Source organism: Balaenoptera borealis (genome assembly GCF_965194805.1).
Source record: "Balaenoptera borealis genome assembly, chromosome: 9".
Lineage (NCBI taxonomy): Eukaryota > Metazoa > Chordata > Mammalia > Artiodactyla > Balaenopteridae > Balaenoptera > Balaenoptera borealis.
The window spans coordinates 46,553,811-46,578,224 of NC_138873.1; the positions used below are offsets into that span (position 1 = coordinate 46,553,811).

A 24,414-nucleotide genomic window follows, 5' to 3' on the forward strand; every position below is an offset into this window, starting at 1 on the left:
GGGCTCAGTAGTTGTGGCTTGCAGCCTCTTGAGCACAGGCTCAGTAGTTGTGGTGCACGGGCTTAGTTGCTCCATGGTATGTGGGATCTTCCCAGACCAGGTCTCGAACCCATGTCCGCTGCATTGGCAGGCGGATTCTTAACCACTGCGCCACCAGGGAAGCCCTGGCATTACTTATACTATTGACATTTTGTCTACTTTATATATATCTGGAACTTTCTATAATAAAGCACTTTTTAAACTATCATATGACATATAGAAGAACCTAATATATCTAATATATGTATATATGGCATATAATATGTAATATATCTAACATAAAATATATAGACTATTACATGACTTTCTTGAGTGCTTAGAATCAGAATGTGAATGACAGATGAATTCAATCCACAGAATAAGAATTCTGCCACAACAGTCCTTCAACAGTGTTTTCAACCCTCTGAGTGAAATGCCAGTGCGATTTTATGAGTCAAATCAATGGACTTTATAACAATATTTTATGTGTAATAGCCTTGAGGGTGATGTTCTTGAAAAAAATTAGATAACTAGGAGAGGGAAAGAAAAGAAAAACCTATAACGTCTCAGTCGTTTAACTAATTTGGGAGGAAAATAAACAAAAGTGTTTTTCGAGCCAACTTGAACATTGGGTGTCCGTGGAGAAATGAAAACACTCTGTGAATTGAGATTGTAGATACAAGACAAACAATACTACTTATGGAATGGGGGACCGGGACTGAGCGGTCAAGTGGCCGTGCTGTAAGTGCCCTCACCCGGTGCGCGCACAGGCCGTATGTTTAATACAAGTGTTTATGTCAAGTGATTCCGTAAACACAGAGTATATGAAGAACTGGGGCTATGAGAGCGTCTACACAGTAACAGATACCTGATGGAAAGTTTAAATTGTAATCGATTTTGGTGTTTTGGAACATCTGGACTTGGGGTACTTTGCGGTGCTTCTGCTACTGGTGTTTACTGGATGCTTAGGCTGCTCCAGGCCCCGCTCTGGGAGCTGGAAAACCCAGAAACAACGTAAGCAAGTTCTCGCCTTCATGAATCTCATATTCTTTTTTTTCTTTTTTTTTTTTTAACCTAGAAGCTTTTTTTTTTTTTTTTTAATTATTAGCACCTTTAATTATTGTTTATTTATTTTTTGGGCTGTGTTGGGTCTTCGTTTCTGTGCGAGGGCTTCCTCTAGTTGCGGCGAGCGGGGGGCCACTCTTCATCGCGGTGCGCGGGCCTCTCACGATCATGGCCTCTTTTGTTGCGGAGCACAGGCTCCAGACACGCAGGTTCAGTAATTGTGGCTCACGGGCCCAGGTGCCCGGCAGCATGTGGGATCTTCCCAGACCAGGGCTCGAACCCATGTCCCCTGCATTGGCAGGCAGATTCTCAACCACTGCGCCACCAGGGAAGCCTGAATCTCATATTCTAATGGGAAGAGTCAGACAGTAAACATAATAAAAGTTAGAGATGTATGTGTTGAGGAACAAAATAAAGCAGGACGGAGCAGGGAGTACAGGAGTTGCAGGGGAGGACGTTGTCGGTTTTGTAAAGAGAGCTCAGAAAAGGGCTCGGTGGAGAAGAGACCTGTGAGCCGGTCAACAGGCAGACCTCCGGGGAAGGGATTCCAGGTGGAGAATGGTGCGTCCAAGGCCCTGAGGTAACAGCATCCCTGAGGTGCTAGAGAACACCAAGAGGGCCGTGGGTCTGGATGGGGGTGAGAAGGGGAAAGGGATGGAAGGTGGGCGGGGAGGGGTTCAGACCACGGAACAGGTCTGACAGGGTCTCTCCGGCCCCACTGGGATCTAGAGTGGCCAGAGGTGGTTGGAAAATGGTGGAACCCCTGGGCCACCGCCGTAGTCCTTGGCAGGGCCACTGAGAAGAGACTGGAAACCTGAGGTGGACTCTGGTGAACGCAGCAGACGGAGGCTGTCTGGGCAGCCCACTCCCCACAGCTGAGCTCAAAGTCCTTCTGGAAGAGGGATCTGAGCAGCTCACATACTTTCAGACGCAAGCGGAGCCTACTTTCAGTAAATAAAATGTCCAGGCTTCCCATGATCATGGAAAAAAAAAAAAAAAGAAAAGAAAAAGAAGAAAAGAAAAAAAAATGTCCAGGCAACAGAAATACCTCCAAACTCAGTTCACACTTAGAGCTTTACCCTTCCCTTGGCTAAGGCCTGCTTTAGGCTTGGAAGCCTTCAGGGAAGGAGGGGGGCAAGGCTAGCTGGCTTTTCTCTCCCTGGTTGCCCTCGCCCTCAGTTACTGAGTCTAGCCTGCGGGGAGAAGGGGTTAGAAGGAAGAAGTTCCCGTCTAGTGTGGAGCGGGGCTCTCTGGGCCCCGTGAACATTCAGCACTGATTGTCTCAGCGGCAGGGAAGAACTAGGGTGAGGAGAGTGAGGTACTCCCCTCTGCACAAAATTTAAAGGAGTGCCCCTAAGATGCAATCATCAAGATAAAAATAATATCTTAGTGGAATTTTTTAGAAAATAGAAATGATTGCGAAAAGCCTATAATGAATGAGCTATCTCATCCTTCACAGCTGATCTAGGATGTGGGAGCGGTGCCATCTGTGGCATTGCTCTGCAGCTTTGAGCTGTTGAGGCAACAGAGAACTGCACCGAACACCACGCTCTCTAACCTCGTGCGCTACGTGCAGCTCGCAAATCTGCCTGGCCTGCCATTCAACACCTCCGTGACCAAGTCCTTCCTCACCTTGCCGAGCTGGTGTGCCTCTCGCTCTTCCGGATGCAGCTCAAGGGTCCTCTGCTCCGTGAAGCCTTCTTTGACTACTGTTGAGACTGAATGTTTTTGTCCCTCCAAAATTCCTGTGCTGAAATCCTGACTCCCAAGGATGCGGGGTCTTTGGAAGACGATTAGGTCAGGAGAACGGAGCCCTTATGAAAGAGATTAGCGCTCCTATAAGTAGAGACATGAGGGGCTTCCCTGGTGGCGCAGGGGTTGAGAGTCTGCCTGCTGATGCAGGGGACACGGGTTCGAGCCCTGGTCCGGGAGGATCCCACATGCCGCGGAGCAACTAGGCCCGTGAGCCACAACTACTGAGCCTGCATGTCTGGAGCCTGTGCTCCGCAACAAGAGAGGCCGCGACAGTGAGAGGCCCGCGCACCGCGATGAGGAGTGGCCCCCGCTCGCCGCAACTAGAGAAAGCCCTCGCACAGAAACGAAGACCCAACACAGCCATAAATTAATTAATTAATTAATTAATTAAAAAAAGAAAAAAAAGAAGAGACATGAGCGAGCTTTCTTCTCTCCCCTCCGCAATATGAGGAAACCAGGAAGAAGGCTCTCACCAGAACCCAATCCGCAACGCCTTGACTTTCTGGCCTCCAGAACCAGCAGAATATCAATTTCTGTTGTTTAAACCATCAGTCTGTGGTATTTTTGTTATTGCAGCGCGAACTGACTAAGACAATGACCCAGCCCCTTTCCCTTCGTCCAGAAGGGTTTTTAATCCTTCCACTGCATCACCCCGATATCTCACACGTCCTCTTCACAACCATTTTGCGTCTCGCCAGTAAACCGTGATACCCTCTAGATCACAAGCACGTTTCTTTCACTTCTTCAGTACTCTGCTGAGTATCTGACACACAGTAGATACCTTGAATTTCCTCTCAACAAGGTACTTTGGACATTGTTGCTTCTTCTTTTCAGCTATCTAAGCTATTCCATTTTACTGATGTACCATAGTTTGTTAAACAGTCACCTAGAGGTGTTTAAGTTTTTCTAATCTTTTGCTGGAAAGATAGTGCTGCAATGACTATCGTGTTGACATCACTTTGCACATGAATTGAATATTTGATCAACAATTCAGAGACAAGGAAGAATTTGAGATTCTGTTCAAGCTCTATGTTTTGCTGAGACATCATAAACTTTTGAATTCTCACTATGTAGCACACTCTAGCATTTTTCTTTCTTCTTTTGCATATGTATGACTCATAGAACTAATTGTTTAAATCCTAAAATAGCTTTGATAGATACAAACGAGTTGAACGTCCGTGGCATCTTTCTCTTTATCCAATTTTTTGGAGAGGACACTCAGTGAAGCTCAGCATAAAATTAATGAAGAAAGAAAAGAAGAGAAAACACAAAGCCATGACTCCGTGACTCCAAGGCATTTCCAGTTGAGCAGCCCTTCTGGGACAGCTCAACTACATGGAGCTTTCTGAGTGTTACTTTGCAGATTTAAGACAATAGAAGCACATGAAAACAATTACATGGGAAAAAAATCAAGAAAAGTTAAAAGAATTTTTAGGATAACAAAATGCAGCAAAAACACAACTTTAGAAACGTCTTTGAAATTCAAACTAGATTTCTTGAGTTATTCTGGAGTGGCTGAGGGCCGATGGGAAGAATCACACATCTCAGACGCAAATCCCCGCTCCAATTCTGTTGCTGTTTTGTAATAGATAGTTTGTGTGTGTGATTTGTATGTGTGTGTTTATAAAATACAATGTTAAAAAAAAAAAATCAGGCCAACCATTTATAAACAAATTTTCCCAAGTTCCAAGAACTTTCTGACAAAATATGTCATCTCAGAATCTCAGAGACCAAGCTAATTAGCTGAAGGCTGACCTCAGAGGTTACTCATTAGGCCAAGTGCTTCCAATGCGCATTGCAAAGTGATGGAAATGGATGTCTGAACACCCAGTGTTCTGCACTCCTCTGGGTGTTCACCCCTTAGCAGGCTCCTCAAAAATGCAGCCATAGCAGAGGAAGCCTCTCATTTGAGGGTCACTTACTGACCTTTCTCCAGTCTCAGGCCATGCAAAGTAAAGGGGTCAGATAGACTGTGCGGTTTCACCCGGAAGAAAAATTCTCCCGGAAGCAGCACTTGCTCTCCCGGCCTTCAGGTGAATAAACATGGTCCAGTGAGCTCACACCCCCCTGCTGAACTTGGGCCTTCGTTGTGAGCCATAGTGACGCATATTAGGGGAGCCCAGGGCACATAGTGCCTCAGCTCAGGCTGAGGATGGGAGCCTCTTTGCAGGTGGGCACACACTCGTCAGTCACTTCCTGGCACCCCTGGACTGGGACCCTTTCCCTGGATAGAGACAAAATAGATTCCTACCTTCTTCCTGCTCCCCTTTTAATTCTTTTCTACCTTCACTTTGTTTTTCTGTGACCTCTAACTCCAGCCCTCTCCAGTCTGATACACTGGGCCACATACCAGCTTTGTAATCAAACAGATTAAATCTAACCTGACTCTGCCACCGAAACCCTGAGCAGATTATGGCATTGCTTAGAAAGGTTAGCTCCTATCGCCTCTCCTCCCACCCTAAACCAAAAGAAGTTCATGTTACTGCAAAAAAAAAAAAAAAAGACCTAAAGCTTACATATTCATAAAGACAGTCCAAAATGACATATGAGGCGCTCACATAGAGGTTACCTATCAGAGGGGTGTAGGCACTGGGCAATTTGGGGACAAAGATAGGAAGGATACTCTTTGTTGCATATATTTTTGAACTTCCAGTGTTTGAACCATTCAATAAAAATATAATACAAAAATAAATAAGAAATATATCTGCAGAAAAAAAATTACTTCTTGCTAATTAAATCTGACTTTACCATAGAGAAAATATTATAATAGGTTTATTTTGTTTAATGTAGGTTAATTTCGACAAATCAGTTTTCCTTTTTACTGAAATGGCCATAAATATGAATTGTATCGTATCTGCATTATAGAATAAAGCAATAAACAAAGAACTGTATCCCTTCAATTATCCTTTCTTATTCCATCCAATGTGTAATAAAAATTTCTTGAGTAAACTATGAACATTTATAAAGCACTTTAATGTTTGCAAAGTCCTTCACACGCTCTATCTAATTACAATCTTCACAGAAGTAGCCAGGCACAATTCTTCACTTCCCAGCTGAGGAAATGAGTTCTGACTTGTTCAAGGCCACAGAGCCAGCCAGTGGCAGAATAGGGATTTGAATCCAGTTCTCCTGGCTCTGAATGGTGCCATAATGTTTCCTCTAATTTCAGGGCAGAATTCATACATGGAAAGTTTAAATTCAGCTTGAGAGACTAGAAAAAGAAAAGAAAAACTTAAATAACTACCCTATGGACAACACCATCATAATTCGAACATGCTGTATTTTACACTTTATTGTTTCCATTTCTCTACCCTTAGGTCTCCAGTGTGTTGCCCAGGAATGCTTGACACCATCTCAGAATCCAAAGTGGACATATTTATAGTGTGTCCCGACTTTGAAAGGAGTTAAGAGGGGAGAGCTGAAAATAGTTGGTCTGGATGGGAAGTGAAAATCAAATGTTCTCTTACTCTGAAGGGCGTGATGAACGAAGATTCATAATGTAAGGTGCTATGTAGTGCTCTGAGAAAAGATGATGCCTACATATTTAGCTTAATTTAAGGGAAGATGGTGAGTTGGATTTTTATGTGTGTAACATACTATGAAAAAATGTGAAGAAAGGAGAATTTCACTGATGTTGAAATTTATGGTCTTTTTTTTTTTTCAGTCCCACAAGCAATTCTCTTTTTGGCAGAAACTGGAGAAAGCTTTAACATTTATTTATATCGTTTAACTGTTCCATTTTGTCTTGTCATCGTCTTTTGGTTGAATACAACTGAGTTTTTAAATGAGAAAGTCTTGTTTAACAATCTAACTGCAGGGATCAAACACACACACACGCACACACACACACGCACACACACGCGCACACACACACACACACACACACACACACACACACACACACGAGCTATCATTCCATAGTGTATTTGTTTAAGGATTTTAGAATCAGGAGGCCTTGCTCAAGCTCTGACCTGATAATTCCTACCTGTGAGACTTTGGGCAACTAACTCAAACTCTCTGAAGACTCATTTCCTACCTTAGAATTATATGACAATCAAGCAAGATAATGAATTTAAAGCAAAAGTATACTTTTTTTTTTTTAAAGATTTATTTTTTTATTGATTGATTGATTACTATGTTGGGTCTTCGTTCCTGTGTGAGGGCTTTCTCTAGTTGCGGCAAGCGGGGGCCACTCTTCATCGCGGTGCGCAGCCCTCTCACTATCGTGGCCTCTCTTGTTGCGGAGCACAGGCTCCAGACGCGCAGGCTCAGTAGTTGTGGCTCACGGGCCCAGTTGCTCCGCGACATGTGGGATCTTCCCAGACCAGGGCATGAACCCGTGTCCCCTGCATTAGCAGGCAGATTCTCAACCACTGCGCCACCAGGGAAGCCCAAAAGTATACATCTTGAAACATAACACTGGTTTGTTCATGCATCCATTCAACTAGTACTAATCAGGCTCTATCATATGCAGGCCCTGAACCCAGCACTGGAGATACAGCAGTGAACAAAACAGCAGCCCTGGCCCCAGGAATTTTACGTTTTCTGAGGGGAGACAGGAAATAACAAATAAGGTGAAATTTTAGAGTGTCCAGGAATGCTATTGAAAAAAATAATGGGGATAGAGGAGAGAACATTAGGGGTACAATTTTAAGTAAATTGATTAGGGAAGGCTATGCTAAGAAAGAATGGGTTTACTAAATATTAGTTATAATTATAATTGTAACGTATTATTCCACATTCACTTATCCCATTTGCAAGTCTTTGTGAGTAGACGGATGAATCTGACACTATTAATGGCAAACACAGAAGATAATCATACACTCACATGCTCATCCTGCTTCTCTGCAAATAATTTAATATCCTAGAATTGTTTTATGGCCCCCCTGCCATTAAACACTTGTTTTACATGAAATTTTATAATGCATCTGGTGTCAAGGTTATAATAATGTATGATCAAAACTAGCCTGAACTTGTTAAAATAACTGTATAGAGTAGACCTATACCTTTAAAAAAAAATGTGTTTTCTGCCATGTGGAGTGTCCGTTTTGATTTTCCTTGACTTGGCAAAGTCACTTGCTCCCAGTCTGAGGCTCTCTTTGAAGCAATTGTCACGTCTGGTGAAAACAGGCCCCTGTACCTGGTGTCAAAACATAGGGAATCGACATTTTATGACTTTGCAGAAAATAGAGTCCTTATCCAGATTCCATTTACTATGATGATCCCACTTAGCTTTTCCCTTTATTTCTTACTTTCTTATATTTTTCTTTCTACCTTTCTCCTTCTTTGTTACCTTTCTTTTCTCAGATTCCTGCTTTTTCTCCTCTCTTCTTTCTTTTTTTTAGCACTCTTCTCACTGTGAGCTTTTTAAAGACTGGGAAGCAGTTTTCCACCAAGTGAGAACATCTCAGACTATAATGCAGACTAGGAATCTTCCCACTTCCTAGGCCCCTTTTACTCTGGGCAGCTTGAGTCATCTGAAGCTTTGCCCAAATCTCTCATAACAGGGAAGAGCCACACGAGCTGTGTGGCCCCAGGAAACTCAACCTCTGAGTGTCAGTTTCTTCAACAAACACAACTTATACTTTCTGGTTAAAGCTTGTTTTATAAGTTAGAAATAATATTTGAAAAGTGCTTCGCCCCTTGGCATTGCAATGCAACTGCTGAGTGATGTACCATGAATGAAGTTTGAAAGGATTGTGGTCAACTCATTTCACATTCCCATAAATATATGAAGAATTTTTTTTTAGGTGCTTGGCATACTGTAGGCACTAAATAAAAAGAATTATTATTACCTTACTTGGCACCATTTTTAGCAGTTTTCTCTTTGAGCCTGGTTCTTCCTTTCTGTTCTATCTGGTGTGTCTGTTCTTCTCCATCTAAGATGGGCTTTATTTTTCTCAGTTTCTTTGCATTCCTGAAGCAGCAGGTCCTTTCTTTCTGAGTCTAAAGACCCTGGCTTAGGCCTGGGCACGTGTCAGCTGAGCATTGTCTTTCATAGCAAGGCGTTGGCAGTGCCAGGGCAGGAACGGGGTCTTCTTGACTGTGGGAGTGGGGTCCTTCCCTCACTGTGCCATATGGCCTCTGAGGGCCGCATTTGATTTTCATTTAATTGAAATTCTTGTAGTAGATCGTGACAATAGCATTAGCAGTAAACAGCTCTTTTAATTGTCAGAATAATCCTTGTCTGTTTTTGTGCAGATGTTGTCTTGTGCCCAGGGCAGCTGTGAGTATGTGAATGCCTCATCAGTGACTGTGGACACCGCCCAAATGGCAATCAGCACAGAAACCTTATAAAATTACCAACAGATTACTGCTTCTGTCTGCCAGCACTTTCAATGCCAGCTAGCCTGGGGGCTTGTTTTGTTTTGGGTTTTTTTGGTTTTGTTTTTTTTTCTACTGGAATAGGTTGTGATTTAGAGTGAGTCTTTGTGGACTGAATGAAAATATAGGCTCACACCCAGTTAACAAGCTTTGACAAATCAGAAGGCACATACATGGCATACTGGCAAGAATGAACAACAACCTAGAAAACTAGGGATCTTTTTCTCCCTTCCCTTCCCTTAGTAATCCAGGACAAATTTAATAAAACTCTGTCTTACCCCTGTCATACGCTATATGTTGTGAGGAATACCAAAGAAGTAAGTGACACATCCTGTCCTTCAAGGGCAAATATAAGAAGGTTGAATCACAATGACTGTGGTTTGAATCATTTACCAGGATAGAAAAAAATTAAGCTGAAAGTGTCTATTCACATGTGCTTCTATCTCTTTTGATAGCCAAAGGATGTGAGTGACATAACATCTGAGTTAGATACATTTCCCCCAGTGCAAAAGTGATCGTCTTAGTCTTATTCTTGCTTGGGCTACACACTCTCCCAATTCCCCCCAATGCCTCCTGCAGCTCTCCCTCAGTGACTTCTCTTATCTGTATTTTATAGGATCTCTGAAGAATCCCTGCTTCTGTGAGGCCACCTAAACCATGACCCCATAAAATTAAAATGGTGAGATGGAAAACCACATAGAGCATCACGATGTACCACGGCACCTGGCAGTTGAGTGGAGCTTTGTGCTGCCACAGGGGTCCAGGCCTGGGCTTCTGCCATGTGATTCCCTGCCCACCTTCTACCCAGAGGGGACTGTTAATTTTTTTAAATAGGTTTGACACTGCTGCTATCCAAACAGTTATACACTATTTTCTCTGCTCTGTTCAATCTTCTCCCTGTGGGTACGTTTTTCAATTGTTTCCAAAAAATTCAGTCCCCTGTGAAGCATGAGTTTGTAAAGATTTAGATCAGGTTTGTTATCTCTACTGATTTTAACTGAACAATGTGTCCTGATATATTATGTGAATTTGGAGTTAGCAGGTCAAATTTTATTTCGACACTATAGAGTTTGGAAAGAGCCCTAGAAGCCAATAAGAAACCAAACTTCTCAAGAACCTGGGCAGGTACTTTCACTTCTATTTTCTCATCTGTTACCAGGGCACCACTATGGCCATACAGGTCTGCATCGTACAATTCAAGGAGACCATTCATATCATGACTGAGCAGCAAGACAGCCTCTCTATAACAGGAGGAGGGGTGAGCAAATTAAATGGTCTTTAAAATCCCTTTGAGCTAAAACTTAATCATTATGACAATGTGGTATTCCAGCTTTTCTCTAGATTTTCTTCATGTTTGCTTTTTAAAATATCATTTTTTACCGGTGCTTTTTAACATATGTTCTGGACTAAATTTGGTTTAGAAATAGTTTGGTTTTTTTTTTTAATTAATTTATTTATTTTTGGCTGTGTTGGGTCTTCATTTCTGTGCACGGGCTTTCTCTAGTTGCGGCGAGTGGGGTCCACTCCTCATCGCGGTGCGCGGGCCTCTCACTGTCGCGGCCTCTCTTGTTGCGGAGCACAGGCTCCAGACGCGCAGGCTCAGTAGTTGTGTCTCACGGGCCTAGTTGCTCCGCGGCATGTGGGATCTTCCCAGACCAGGGCTCGAACCCGTGTCCCCTGCATTGGCAGGCAGACTCTCAATCACTGTGCCACCAGGGAAGCCCTAGAAAATAGTTTTAAGCTTTGTAATATTTTGTGTAAAAAAATGAAATAGTAAATATTAAAAAAAATTTAATGTCTTAAAACTTTACAAACTCCACAAAAACCAAAATTCTGTAATAGAAATAGCATGCCACAGAGATGATCTATACAGTGATTTAAACTGAGATTGCTAACAAATTAAATGGATTATTAGATGTCAAATACTGTTGCTTTCCACTGTAATTCAAATGGAATATTCCTGGGCCTTAATCATCACCACGAACGCTGTGCTCTGAAGCGAACCTCCCTATCCTTATCATTGGTCTTGGAACCCAACCAAGGGAGTTTAGTTACTGAATTGCTAACAAAACTCCCTTGATGAAATGATTCTCCCCATTAAGCGGTCCTAACAGTGTTAGAATCCAGCTCTTTTCCTGTAGGTGGTAGTATGTTTATGTCAAATCACTGTACTCTACATCCAATCAAAAGGACGCAGGGAAGCTTCAAAGTTTATTAATACTATGACGACTAAAATCAAGTAGTTTTGCTTTGTAATTTCCAGCTCAGCAGTATCTTACAGTGCAATGTGCCAGGAAGTCTACAAACTGGAAGCCTAGCCATTCCTGCTATAAATTAAACCTGTTTCCTTATTGTTATAAACAAAATGCTTAATTATCACTCTCCTTTTTCACCATCCTTTCATAGTATTCAAGATTCTTTGGTCTTCTTATTTTTTTCACCTCTAGAAAAGGACATTTTTAAAAAACTTCTGCCATCGGCGGGCTTCCCTGGTGGTGCAGTGGTTGAGAGTCTGCCTGCCAATGCAGGGGACACGGGTTCGAGCCCTGGTCTGGGAAGATCCCACATGCCGCGGAGCAACTGGGCCCGTGAGCCACAACTACTGAGCCTGCGCGTCTGGAGCCTGTGCTCCGCAACAAGAGAGGCCGCGATAGTGAGAGGCCCGCGCACCACAATGAAGAGTGGCCCCCGCTTGCCACAACTAGAGAAAGCCCTTGCACAGAAACGAAGACCCAACACAGCCAAAAATAAATAATAAATAAATAATAATAAATAAAAAATTAAAAAAAAAAAAAACTTCCACCATTTTAAGGGCTTGCCTAGAAACCAAACCTGACTTTAAAACTGGGTAGAGAATTCCCCATGATATCTGAGCACTTGCTCTGTACCAGGCACTGTTTGTAATATTGTACTTTTACATATTTTATGACCTCATTTAATCCTCACAACAACCCTAAGAGGTAATTCCATTATGCTCATTTTACAGGTGAGGAAGCTGAGGCCCGGGGAGGTTAAGTAGGTTACCCAAGGTCATGCCATTAGAATTCAACAGAGCAGAACACGTGCTCGTAACCACCGGTCCCCACTCCTATCCCCAGTTGGAGCTTATTCGTTTGGTAGCCAGATTTCTAAGCGCTGATGATGCATGTAACTTACTTGCCTTCAGGACGCTCTCCTGGCAAGCAGTGGTACTGCAAGTCTACAAGCAGGCTTACTATCACACTCATCATCAGAGGAAGAAGTGATGTTCTAAACGCTCCTAGCCCGGCACCAGCTCCTCCCAGACCGCTCCCGCCCCGTTTTTTTTTGTTTGATTGTTCGTCTGTTTTGCAAACGGTGCCCTTGATATTCCTTTTTCATGTTGAATACATTGAATTTCACTTTAACTCTGAGATATTGTCTGTGCAGCATTGTAAAAGGAACTAAAAACATAGAGATTGCGTAGAAAATGTTAGACTAGAATTGGTAGTTGAAAAGTAAAAAAAAAAAAAATCGATAAAATTACAAATATAAAAATAATAGAGTATTCTGAATTTTTCATAAGATAGGCTAAAAGACTTCCTTAGAAACAATTTTCTACATGTCATTCTCACTCAACCACTACATGGTATAAATGTGTATTTTCAGATAATTGGGCAAAGCTAATAACTTCAAAGCGATAGAAGTCTAAACAAACTGAAACCACAGTTTGAAGGCTAAAACCATATTTGCAATAAGTCTAAATGTTAGTGCTTAAACTGCCCAGGAGTGTCCTTGGCCTTTGAATTGAGATACAGTGCACACCAGTGGCCTCTCTGTGTCACTGGTGACCTTTCCTGGGCCCCCTTGCACCTCATCTCTTGAATGGGTTTCCACTCAAGTGCCATAGATGTTCTTGCAAAGGCTGCTGGAGATAATGGCTTTTATCACAGCGAATCTTTTCCCAAGACATATAGTATTCGGGATGAAACGAATGTTCCTGGCTAATTTATGTTGCTCAGAAAACTGAAACAGATAAAGGAATCACCTTTAAAAATCACCACCACACTGTAATATAATCAGGAACTGGGTAAACTCAACAATAGAAGGAAGTCAAATAGGCTGACCTTTCTCAAGTTGTTTTTAAACTGACATGTGAGTGGAAGTTACTGGTGTGGTTTTGTTGCAGCTTCTGTTTTCCTAAGGAATTTGGAATTTGAGCAGGGAAGTAGTCTTGTTCTTTAGACATAGAACAAGAAAGAATACACCCATAAACAAGAAGTATTATTTATCTCTTACTATTGACCTGCACAGTTCTACACAGTGGTAGAGCTTGAGGGGAACAAGGTTTCAAAAGAAGTATTGGAATACACTGAGTTAATAAAGGGTCTCTTCTCGCAAGAAGTTTTTACAGTTTAACTCAAAATTTTTGCATTTTAAACATGTTTGGAAGTATTTAATTTTCTTGCATCGTCATTTGTCATTTTAAAAGTTACATCTGTAGGACTTCCCTGGTGGCACAGTGGTGAAGAATCCGCCTGCCAATACAGGGGACATGGGTTTGAGCCCTGGTCCAGGAAGATCCCACATGCCACGGAGCAGCTAAAGCCATGCGCCGCAACTACTGAGCCTGTGCTCTAGAGCCCGCGAGCCACAACTACTGAAGTCCACGCACCTAGAGCCCATGTTCCACAGCAAGAGAAGCCACCACAATGAGAAGCACACGCACTGCAGCAAAGAGTAGCCCCCGCTTGCCACAACTAGAGAAAGCCCACGCACAGCAACTAAGACCCAACGCAGCCAAAAATAAGTAAGTAAGTAAATAAATAATTAAATAAGTTCTTTAAAAAAAATAAAAGTTACGTCTGTAGTGTCTACCTAAACTGTGATTCCTGGGTTTTTTAACATGGTACCCAAATACTGTGTATGTTGTATACTGTGTTGTCTTTTCATGTAAATCTATTATTCACAAATTACCAAAAAGTAGGGGCCATTGTTAAACCATTTGTTTTTAGTTTAAAAGATATGGTCACTCTAATCATGCGTCAGTGTTCTAAGTGGACTTATCCAATTTACACTTATTAGTCACATAGTAATACCCCCAAATAAAACAGTGGCAATACATTTCTAACAACCAACAGTAGAAGCAGAACCCCACAGTCTGTCATTCCTTGGATTGTACTTTCATCCAGAATCGTCCTGTGTTTGAAATCTTTGACTTCAAACCACGAATCAAATTGTCTTCTACTTGTCTAACTTCACCGCCCTTACTCCCATTCTGGGTCCTCTCCACGCTGCTCATTTCCCATTGTCTCCCATTTCTCCTGAATTCCTGTCCAGGATTGCAGGGTCCATCGCTTTTATGTCTCTCACACCAGAGTCCTTCCATATTCTCTTGTCCTTCTCCCACACCTGTCTCATCCATCTTCAATCCTGGATCAGTTCATTATCTGTTTTCTCTGTATCTGAGTCAGCAGAGAAAAATCTCATCACTGTGTTGATGGCAGGATTGCAAGCTCAGATCTCTTTTGACCTGGCTCATCTACTTGTTCTTGCTTGTCTTACTCATTTCCTATGGAAATGCTGCCAAACTTTTTCATTCTCTCTAAGCCTTCCCTCTTACCCTGAGAAACTCATATTCAAGAGGACCTTGCCTTCTCTTTCACATAAAAAATAGAAACCATCAGGATTGCCCCCTCTCAATTTCTTCTTACTGCAGCCTACCAATATTTTCAGGCCGCCTTTTCACCCTTCAAGCCCTAGCATAAAAGCCATCCTGGATCATTCTCTCTCAGTGCAGGTCGTCAGTTCCATTTTCTGAGCTTCAATCACATTACGAATATAATCACTAGCAAAATGATAGATTTTTAGGAATAGATTTTAAATTTCCTGCTCTCCACTAAATATATCTGATGAAATAAAAATCATATTTTAAGGAAAGACAAGAAAAATTTAAACATGAAAGTTTTTTCTCTGCCCATTTGGACCTCCTCCCTCCCTTCTGGTGTGCATGGTCCATCTGCATGATGATAAACCAGACCTCCCCAATGGCAGAGATACCTGCTCAACCATAAAGATCAATTTTTCTTCTTCTGGCACCAGCCATGTCACTCCTTAAAAGGTAACCTTCCTTTCTCAATCCTGTGAGCGGTTACGATGACCCACCAGTTGCCTCAAACATGCAGATGTCTTTGGTGAATTTTATATACAATGCCAATATATCATTTCCCTTAAAGTTAGTGACTGGTGCAGAACAGACTGGGTCAGATGACCTGGGGAGATACTGGGCCTCACCTAATGGAATTCTTAGCTTAAATTCTTATTTATGTCCTTATTAATGTTACTTGCTATATTGCTTGTATTCTGCCTATTTTATAAGATTATTGTTTCTTGCACTACCAAATGTGTGACTGAGACTCTGATAAAATTAATCATGATTAGGTGATTTGAAATGATTGAGCAAATATATAGTTCTATGAGATCAATGATCGTGATAGTAAAACTCGAGATATGGGAAGAGGCAACAAAAGGGAAACATCTCCTGAACCATAACAGACTAGTAAGACAGTCGGTCCAGAGGCTTTTGGCTGCTGTTAACAGGGCCAAGTCCAGTAGTAGCACATTGAGCTACCTATCAATGAACTCCTCACCTGACGTGGGAACGAGCATTCCTAGCATCTCATGAAATGCCTCCCAAACCTGGATGAAATTAAGACTGAAAGGGAGGGGACTGTAAAATAATGTTGCCCACTATCCAGTTCTATAAGAATCAAGTCATTAGCCACTGCAGATGCTGACCTATAATACATCCTGAAAAGAATTCAGAGTGACAATCAGGATGAGGCACTCTGTGCTCTGGGAAAACTGGCAGAACTGGCCTTCAGACAGCAAGAGATTTTCGGGAGAAAACTTTAAGAACTCAGTTTCTTGCATCTTCCCATACGTAGAAAAGCTCTAAAACCATTAACTAAGATAGCTGTTCCTCAGAAAGGGCAGCAACCTTCTACCAAGATGTGATTGATGGCATGTACCCTCCCCAAGTGACTAACATTTTTAATGGTTCCTTGTAATCTCTCTGATATGGAAACGTATGCAAGCGCACATGCACTCAAAAAGATTCCTTCTTTCTTCTTTTCATTCCTGTGTGCTTTAGTCAGAAGAAGAAATGTTTTAGGAATGAAGGTATAGTGAGAAACTCGAGAAACCATTGATATTACCTGAGATGAGCTGTGGTTGAGGGGAACCCAAAAGAACGACATGAAGTAGTTCTTTCTTTCCAAGTATAGCCAAATAATGATTAATACATTTATTTAATTCCCTTTAAATGAATCAGGTACCCCTCTTCCATGGGTAAACTGTTGCACCGCCTTTCCCTTGTGTTTCTCAAAAGACTACAATAAAAACATTCTCCTGAGAGGTTTACTTGGTATATTTCACTACCTTTTTTTTTTTTTTTTTTTTACTGCTTTTTATGTTAGATGTACACACTTCACATAGTGGTTGAACATATAAGAAAGATATATCTTTATGATGGCTTGATGACACTCTGCCATCCTTACAGGTGATTGCATTTATTCAGAAACTATGAAGCTGTCTATTTGAAATGATCTCTAATAAAGTTTGTTAAAATATCAATACAGGGACTTCCCTGGTGGCACAGTCGTTTGGAATCCGCCTGCCAATGCAGGGGACACGGGTTTGAGCTCTGGTCTGGGAAGATCCCACATGCCGAGGAGCAACTATGCCCTTGTGCCACAACTACTGAGCCTGCGCTCTAGAACCCACGAGCCACAACTACTGAAGCCCGTGAACCTAGAGGCTGTGCTCCGCCACAAGAGAAGCCACCGCAGTGAGAAGCCCGCGCACCACAACGAAGAGTAGCCCCCGCTCGCCGCAACTAGAGAAAGCCCGCGTGCAGCAATGAAGACCCAATGCAGCCAATAAATAAATAATAAATAAATTTATTAAAAAATAATTTAATTACATTAAATTTAAAAAAAAACAATACAACAGATCCATTTGTCAAGCTGCAATCCTCCCCACACCCCAGCCTCTACCCCCGCCTCAGCAAACTTAAAAAAAAATGGAATTGTTATAAAGTTCAGTAGATTCCCAATAGGGTAATGCCCTAGGAAGATAACATAAATAGAATCTGATATATCTGTCTCAAATGGTTTTACTGAATTATGCCCCAATGATTTTGGAATCTTGATAATAATTTATGTGAATTTTATGTGGATTAATTTTACCAGAATTTAAGCTAAAATATTTCATTAAATGATACAATATTCTATAATATACAAATAATAGTGCTTCCCATATGACTTTTGTATTTATATCCATTTATAATATATCAAGGCATAACTCCAGGTTATTTGAAGAACATTGCTTGATAAAGAGCAATGAAGACTTAGGGGTTTATGGAAATTCTGATATTACTTCCACCATCTTCCCCTACCACTGCTCTTATCATCCACAAGAAAATAGTTTGTTCATGACCTCAATTTGAAGTCTTTTACTCAGGTATATAGCATGTACAACAGGTATTGTAGTGTTTTAAAGATGGCAAAATTGCTTTGACACTCCTCCCACCAAGAGGTTGTGTCCATGTCCTTCTTTTCTAGAGTCTGCATACACTTTTTGACTATTTTAACCAAAACAGAATAGCAGAAGTGAGCTGTGCCAGTTTCTGGGACCAGGTCGTAAGAGACTGGCAGTTTTCACTTCCTGTCTCTTGGAGCACTGTCTTGGATCTCCACCTCTGAGAGAAGCCAGCTGCCGTGCAAGAAGCCTGACTATGCTGACACAGTTGTGAATGCCAGGAGTACCTGCTAAGTCTTTGCTGGTCCAGCCATCCCAGCCTAGGCACCAAGACAATCATCAAGGAGCCATTTTAGGCCTCTAATCCCAGCAAACACCCCATGAAGAAAAATGAAGATCTCATACATATATCCCCAATCTAGCCATCCCAGCAGCTCCCAGCTATTCAAGCAACCCAGCTGTGGCCACAAACATCATGTATCAGACACAAGCTGTCCCCACTGTGCTTGCTCTAATCCCTGACCCACAGAATCATACGCATCATGGGTACGGGCATCTCACCATTATCTTGATTTTGGTGAGAGTTTCACAGGTATGTATGTATTTGTGTGTATCAAATTGTGCCCTTTAAAAATATGCAGTTTATTGTACATCAGTTTTATAACAATAAGGCTATTGAAAAAGAAAAAATTTAAATTATTGCTGTTCTATACCACTGAGTTTTCAGGTGGTTTATGATCTGATGATAGATAACATGAATATGCACCTTCTATATTTTATGTTTATTTTTTTCTGATATTTAGTAAAATTAAAAGTATAAATTTGGGACTTCCCTGGTGGCGCAGTGGTTAAGAATCTGCCCGCATAACGCAGGGGACACGGGTTCGATTCCTGGTCTGGGAAGATCCCACATGCCACGGAGCAACTAAGCCCACGTGCCACAACTACTGAGCCTGCACTCTAGAGCCCACAAGCCACAACTACTGAGCCCACGTGCCACAACTACTGAAGCCCACGCATCTAGAGCCCGTGCTCTGCAACAAGAGAAGCCACGACAATGAGAAGCTCACGCACTGCAACGAAGAGTAGCCCGCACTTGCCGCAACTAGAGAAAGCCCATGAACAGCCACAAAGACCCAACGCAGCCAAAAAATAAAATCAAATAAATTTTAAAAAAAATTTTTAAAATAATAATAAATAAATTTGACATATACACTTAAAAGATATATCAAATACTGTTTTCTATAATACTCAATTTCTTTTTATCTATTGTCTATGTGATCAAGATTGTAACATAATTAAATGTGTTTGACTTAAAAAAATCATATTATGGATTGGTAGTAGTAGTATTGGTATTGTTTTTAAGTTGAGTGGTTTTCCCACCAGAACAGATTCTAGGCATGCAGTATATTCAATCCTATGTTCCTAGATCCCAGTCCTTTCTCTAGACCATAGCAGGTGTTCAATAAATATTTACTAAAATAATAAATGAAGTATGAAATAAACACTTAAGTAGAAAATTGTCCTTTTGTTTTAATATCTTCACCTTGGACATCTTAATTAAAACATATTGCAAATAATTGCAGTGTACCAGCAGAGTATCTGAGGTACTCAATATTAAACCAAAAATGCAGACACTATGGAGTACATAACGATAGCAAACATTGATTGAATACTTCCTAAATGCCAGACATTAGACTTGGTGTATTCATTCCTACTATTTGGCATTCTTTTCATTCTCAGTTTTACACACGAGGACACTAAGACTCAGATAAATAATGTACCTAATATTGTAAAAAGTTTGCATGTGGCAAAGCCAGATCCTTTTTTTTTTTTTTTATAAATTTATTTATTTTATTTCATTTATTTATTTTTGGCTGCTGTAGGTCTTCGTTGCTGTGTGTGGGCTTTCTCTAGTTGCAGCAAGTGGGGGCTATGCTTCGCTGCCCTGCACGGGCTTCTCATTGTGGTGGCTTCTCCTGTTGTGGAGCACGGGCTCTAGGAACACGGGCTTCAGTAGTTGTGGCTCACGGGCTCTAGAGCGCAGAATAAGTAGTTGTGGAGCACGGAATTTGTTGCTCTGCGGCATGTGGGATCTTCCTGCATCAAGGATCAAACCCATGTCCCCTGCATTGGCAGGCAGATTCCCAACCACTGCACCACCAGAGAAGTCCAAGACAGATCCTTTTGACTACAGAACCTAAGTGCCTAATCACTACTTCATTCTTGTGCTTCATTAGAAAATAACGTTATGACCACAAGTCTAACCAACAAGATAAGACCTATAGAAGAACACAAAAGCAAGAAAAGTCAATAATCTTTATTCTGCCCATTTCTTTTTTATTATAGGCCAGATGTGCATGATGGTTATTGCAACTGCATGTTATGAAATATTACTCAATGGTAAAAACCAAATTAAAGATTCTCATGCAAAGAATTTTTAGAGAAATCAACTTCTGGTCAAAAAAAGTCTTCCTTTAACCAAATCTTAAACCTCATTCCATCATTGTTCTCTATAATCTTAGGAAGCATTCAGAAGATATGATAATATTTTCCAAATACCTCAGGTAGCAAATGAGGGAGATGAACAATTAAATATAGAGGAGATATTTTGTTTAAAAATTTTAATATTAATATTAGCAAGCACACTTTCAGATTTATGCCTGATTTATATATATATTAGATTTATATTAGACTTATTAATAATAGCGAGCATATTTGTATGCTCGCTATTATTTATTATATATATATATAAATTAATATATTGACTACATATGTATTACTTGTAAATATACTTTTGATAACAAAATCGGTATCCAGGACAGTAAGAAATTAGGGAGGAAGTATGCTTTATGAACAACTAGTTGTAATGAGCCTTCTTGATCTAAACCAAAAAATATCAAAACTTTTAATTTTCTCAATAAATATTTATTCTGTTTTAAGTTATGGCAGAAATGTTTCAAAAGAGCTATTCTTCATTTACTCTTACTATGACTATATTTTTTACTAATTGTACTAAATACTTCTTTGTCCACTAACATTCATAAGCATGAAAAATCAGATTGGTTCAAGATGGCAGAGTAGAAGGACATGCACTCACTCCCTCTTGTGAGAGCACTGGAATCACAACTAACTGCTGAACAGTCATCAAAAGGAAGACACTGGAACTCACCAAAAAAGATACCCCACATCCAAAGACAAAGGAGAAGCTGCAATGAGATGGTAGGAGGGGTGCAATCACAATAAAATCAAACCCCATAACTGCTGGGTGGGTGACTCACAGACTGGAGAACACTTATACCACAGAAGTCCACCCACTGGAGTGAAGGTTCTGAGCCCCACGTCAGGGTCCCAACCTGGGGGTCCGGCAACAGGAGGAGGAATTTCCAGAGAATCAGACTGTGAAGGCTAGCAGAATTTGGTTGCAGGATTTGATAGGACTGGGAGAAACAGAGACTCCACTCTTGGAGGGCACACACGAAGTAGTGTGTGCACCAACCCAGGGGGAAGGAGCAGTGACCCCATAAGGGACTGAACCAGACCTACCTGTTAGTGTTGGAAAGTCTCCTGCAGAAGCGGGGCAGGGGAGGGCAGCTGTGGCTCACCGCAGGGACAAGGACACTGGCAGCAGAAGTTCTGGGAAATACTACTTGGCCTGAGCCCTCCTGGAGTCCGCCATTAGCCGCACCAAAGAGCTTCTAGGGTTGAGTGCTGGGTCACTTCAGGCCAAACAACCAACAGGGAGGGAACTCAGCCCCACCCATCAGCAGACAAGCAGATTAAAGTTTTTTTTAAAATTAATTAATTAATTAATTAATTATTTTTGCCTGTGTTGGGTCTTTGTCGCTGTGCGCAGGCTTTCTTTAGTTGCAGCGAGCGGGGACTACTCTTTGTGGCGGTGTGTGGGCTTCACATTGTGGTGGCTTCTCTTGTTGCAGAGCACGGGCTCTAGGTGAGCAGACTCAGTAGTTGTAGCTTGTGGGCTCTAGAGCACAGGCTCAGTAGTTGTGGAGCACAGGCTTAGTTGCTCCGTGGCATGTGGGATCAGACCAGGGATCACACCCATGTCCCCTGCATTGGCAGGCAGATTCTTAACCTCTGTGCCACCAAGGAAGTCCATGGATTAAAGTTTTACTGAGCTGTGCCCACCAGAGCAACACCCAGCTCTACCCATCACCAGTCCCTCCCATCAGGAAGCTTGCACAGCCTCTTAGATAGCCTCATCCACCAGAGGGCAGACAGCAGAAGCAAGAAGAACTACAATCCTGTAGCCTGTGGAATGAAAACCACATTCACAGAAAGACAGAAAAAATGAAAAGGCAGAGGACTATGTACCAGATGAAGGAACAAGATAAAACTCCATAAAAACAACTAAATGAAGTGGAGATAGGCAACCTTCCAGAAAAAGAATTCAGAATAATGGTAGTGAAGATGATCCAGGACCTTGGAAAAAGAATGGAGGCAAAGATCGAGAAGATGCAAGACATGTTTAACAAAGACCTAGAAGAATTAAAGAACAAACAAACAGAGATGAATAATACAGTAACTGAAATGAAAAATACACTAGAAGGAATCAATAACAGAATAACTGAGGAATAAGAATGGATAAGTGACCTGGAAGACAGAATGGTGGAATTCACTGCCACAGAAGAGAATAAAGAAAAAAGAATGAAAAGAAATGAAGACAGCCTAAGAGACCTCTGTGACAACATTAAACACACCAACATTCACATTATAGGGGTCCCAGAAGGAGAAGAGAGAAAGGGTCTGAGAAAATATTTGAAGAGATTATTGTCAAAAACTTCCCTAACATGGGAAACGAAATAGCCACCCAAGTCCAGGAAGTGCAGAGAGTCCCACGCAGGATAAACCCAGAGAAGAAACATGCCGAGACACATAGTAATCAAACTGACAAAAATTAAAGGCAAAGAAAAGTTATTAAAAGCAACAAGGGAAAAATGACAAATAATATATAGGGGAACTCCCATAAGGTTAACAGCTGATTTCTCAGCAGAAACTCTACAAGCCAGAAGGGAGTGGCATGATATGTTTAAAGTGATGAAAGGGAAGAACCTACAACCAAGATTACTCTACTCAGCAAGGATCTCATTCAGATTTGATGGAGAAATCAAAAGCTTTACAGACAAGCAAAAGCTAAGAGAATTCAGCACCACCAAACCAGCTCTACAACAAATGCTAAAGGAACTTCTCTAAGTGGGAAACACAAGACAAGAAAAGGACATACAAAGACAAACCCAAAACAATTAAGGAAATTGTTACAGGAACATACATATCGATAATTACCTTAAATGTGAATGGATTAAATGCTCCAACCAAAAGACACAGGTTTGCTGAATGGATACAAAAACAAGACCCATCTATATGCTGTCTACAAGAGATGCACTTCAGACCTAGGGACACATACAGACTGAAACTGAGAAGATGGAAAAAGATATTCCATACAAATGGAAATCAAAAGAAAGCTGGAGTAGCAATACTCATATCAGATAAAATAGACTTTAAAATAAAGAATGTTACAAGAGACAAGGAAGGACACCACATAATGATCAAGGGATCAAGCCAAGAAGAAGATATAACAATTATAAATATGTATGCAACCAACATAGGAGCACCTCAATACAAAAGGCAAATGCTAACAGCTATAAAAGAGGAAATAGACAGTAACACAATAATAGTGGGGGACTTTAACACCTCACTTACACCAATGGACAGATTATCCAGATGGAAAATTAATAAGGAAACACAAGCTTTAAATGACACATTAAACAAGATGGACTTAACTGATATTTATAAGACATTCCATTCAAAAACAGCAGATTACACTTTCTTCTCAAGAGCACATGGAACATTCTCCAGGATAGATCTCATCTTGGGTCACAAATAAAGCCTCCGTAAACTTAAGAAAATTGAAATCATATCAAGCATCTTTTCCAACCACAATGCTATGAGATTAGAAATGAATTACAGGGAAAAAACCTAAAAAACACAAACACATGGAGGTTAAACAATACGTTACTAAATAACCAAGAGATCACTGAAGAAATCAAAGAGGAAATCAAAAAATACCTAGAGACACACGACAACAAAAGCATGACGATCCAAAACCTATGGTATACAGCAAAAGCAGTTCTAAGAGGGAATTTTATAGCAATACAATCCTACCTCAAGAAACAAGAAAAATCTCAAATAAACAATCTAACCTTACACCTAAAGGAACTAGAGAAAGAAGAACAAACAAAATCCAAAGTTAGTAGAAGGAAAGAAATTATAAAGATCAGAGCAGAAATAAATGAAATAGAAACAAAGAAAACAATAGCAAAGATCAATAAAACTAAAAGCTGGTTCTTTGAGAAGATAAATAAATTTGATAAACCTTTAGCCAGACTCATCAAGAAAAAGAAGGAGAGGACACAAATCAATAAAATTAGAAATGAAAAAGGAGAAGTTACAACAGACATGGCAGAAATACAAAGCATCCTAAGAGAATACTACAAGCAACTCTATGCCAATAAAATGGACAACCTGGAAGAAATGGACAAATTCTTAGAAAGGTATAACCTTCCAAGACTGAACCAGGAAGAAATAGAAAATATGAAAAGACCAATCACAAGTAGTGAAGTTGGAACTGTGATTAAAATTTTTCCAAAAAACAAAAGTCCAGGACCAGATGGCTTCACAGGTGAATTCTATCTAACCTTTAGAGAAGAGCTAACACCCATCGTCTCAAACTCT

The 24,414-nt window shown here is 40.9% G+C and overlaps 1 protein-coding gene and 1 long non-coding RNA gene across 2 annotated transcripts in view; one reads left to right on the forward strand and one right to left on the reverse strand.

Moving 5' to 3' along the window:
* The window catches only part of LOC309635173 (uncharacterized protein), a gene marked incomplete at its 5' end in the record, with an annotated part of 42,129 nt that extends 22,578 nt beyond the window's left edge, over positions 1-19,551 (forward strand). Inside the window, one exon of the mRNA XM_082406056.1 lies at positions 6,156-19,551. The remainder of the gene's footprint in view (positions 1-6,155) is intronic.
* The window catches only part of LOC309634623, a 360,017-nt gene that overhangs the window by 94,216 nt on the left and 241,387 nt on the right, over positions 1-24,414 (reverse strand). The gene's annotated exons all lie outside the window — the stretch shown is intronic.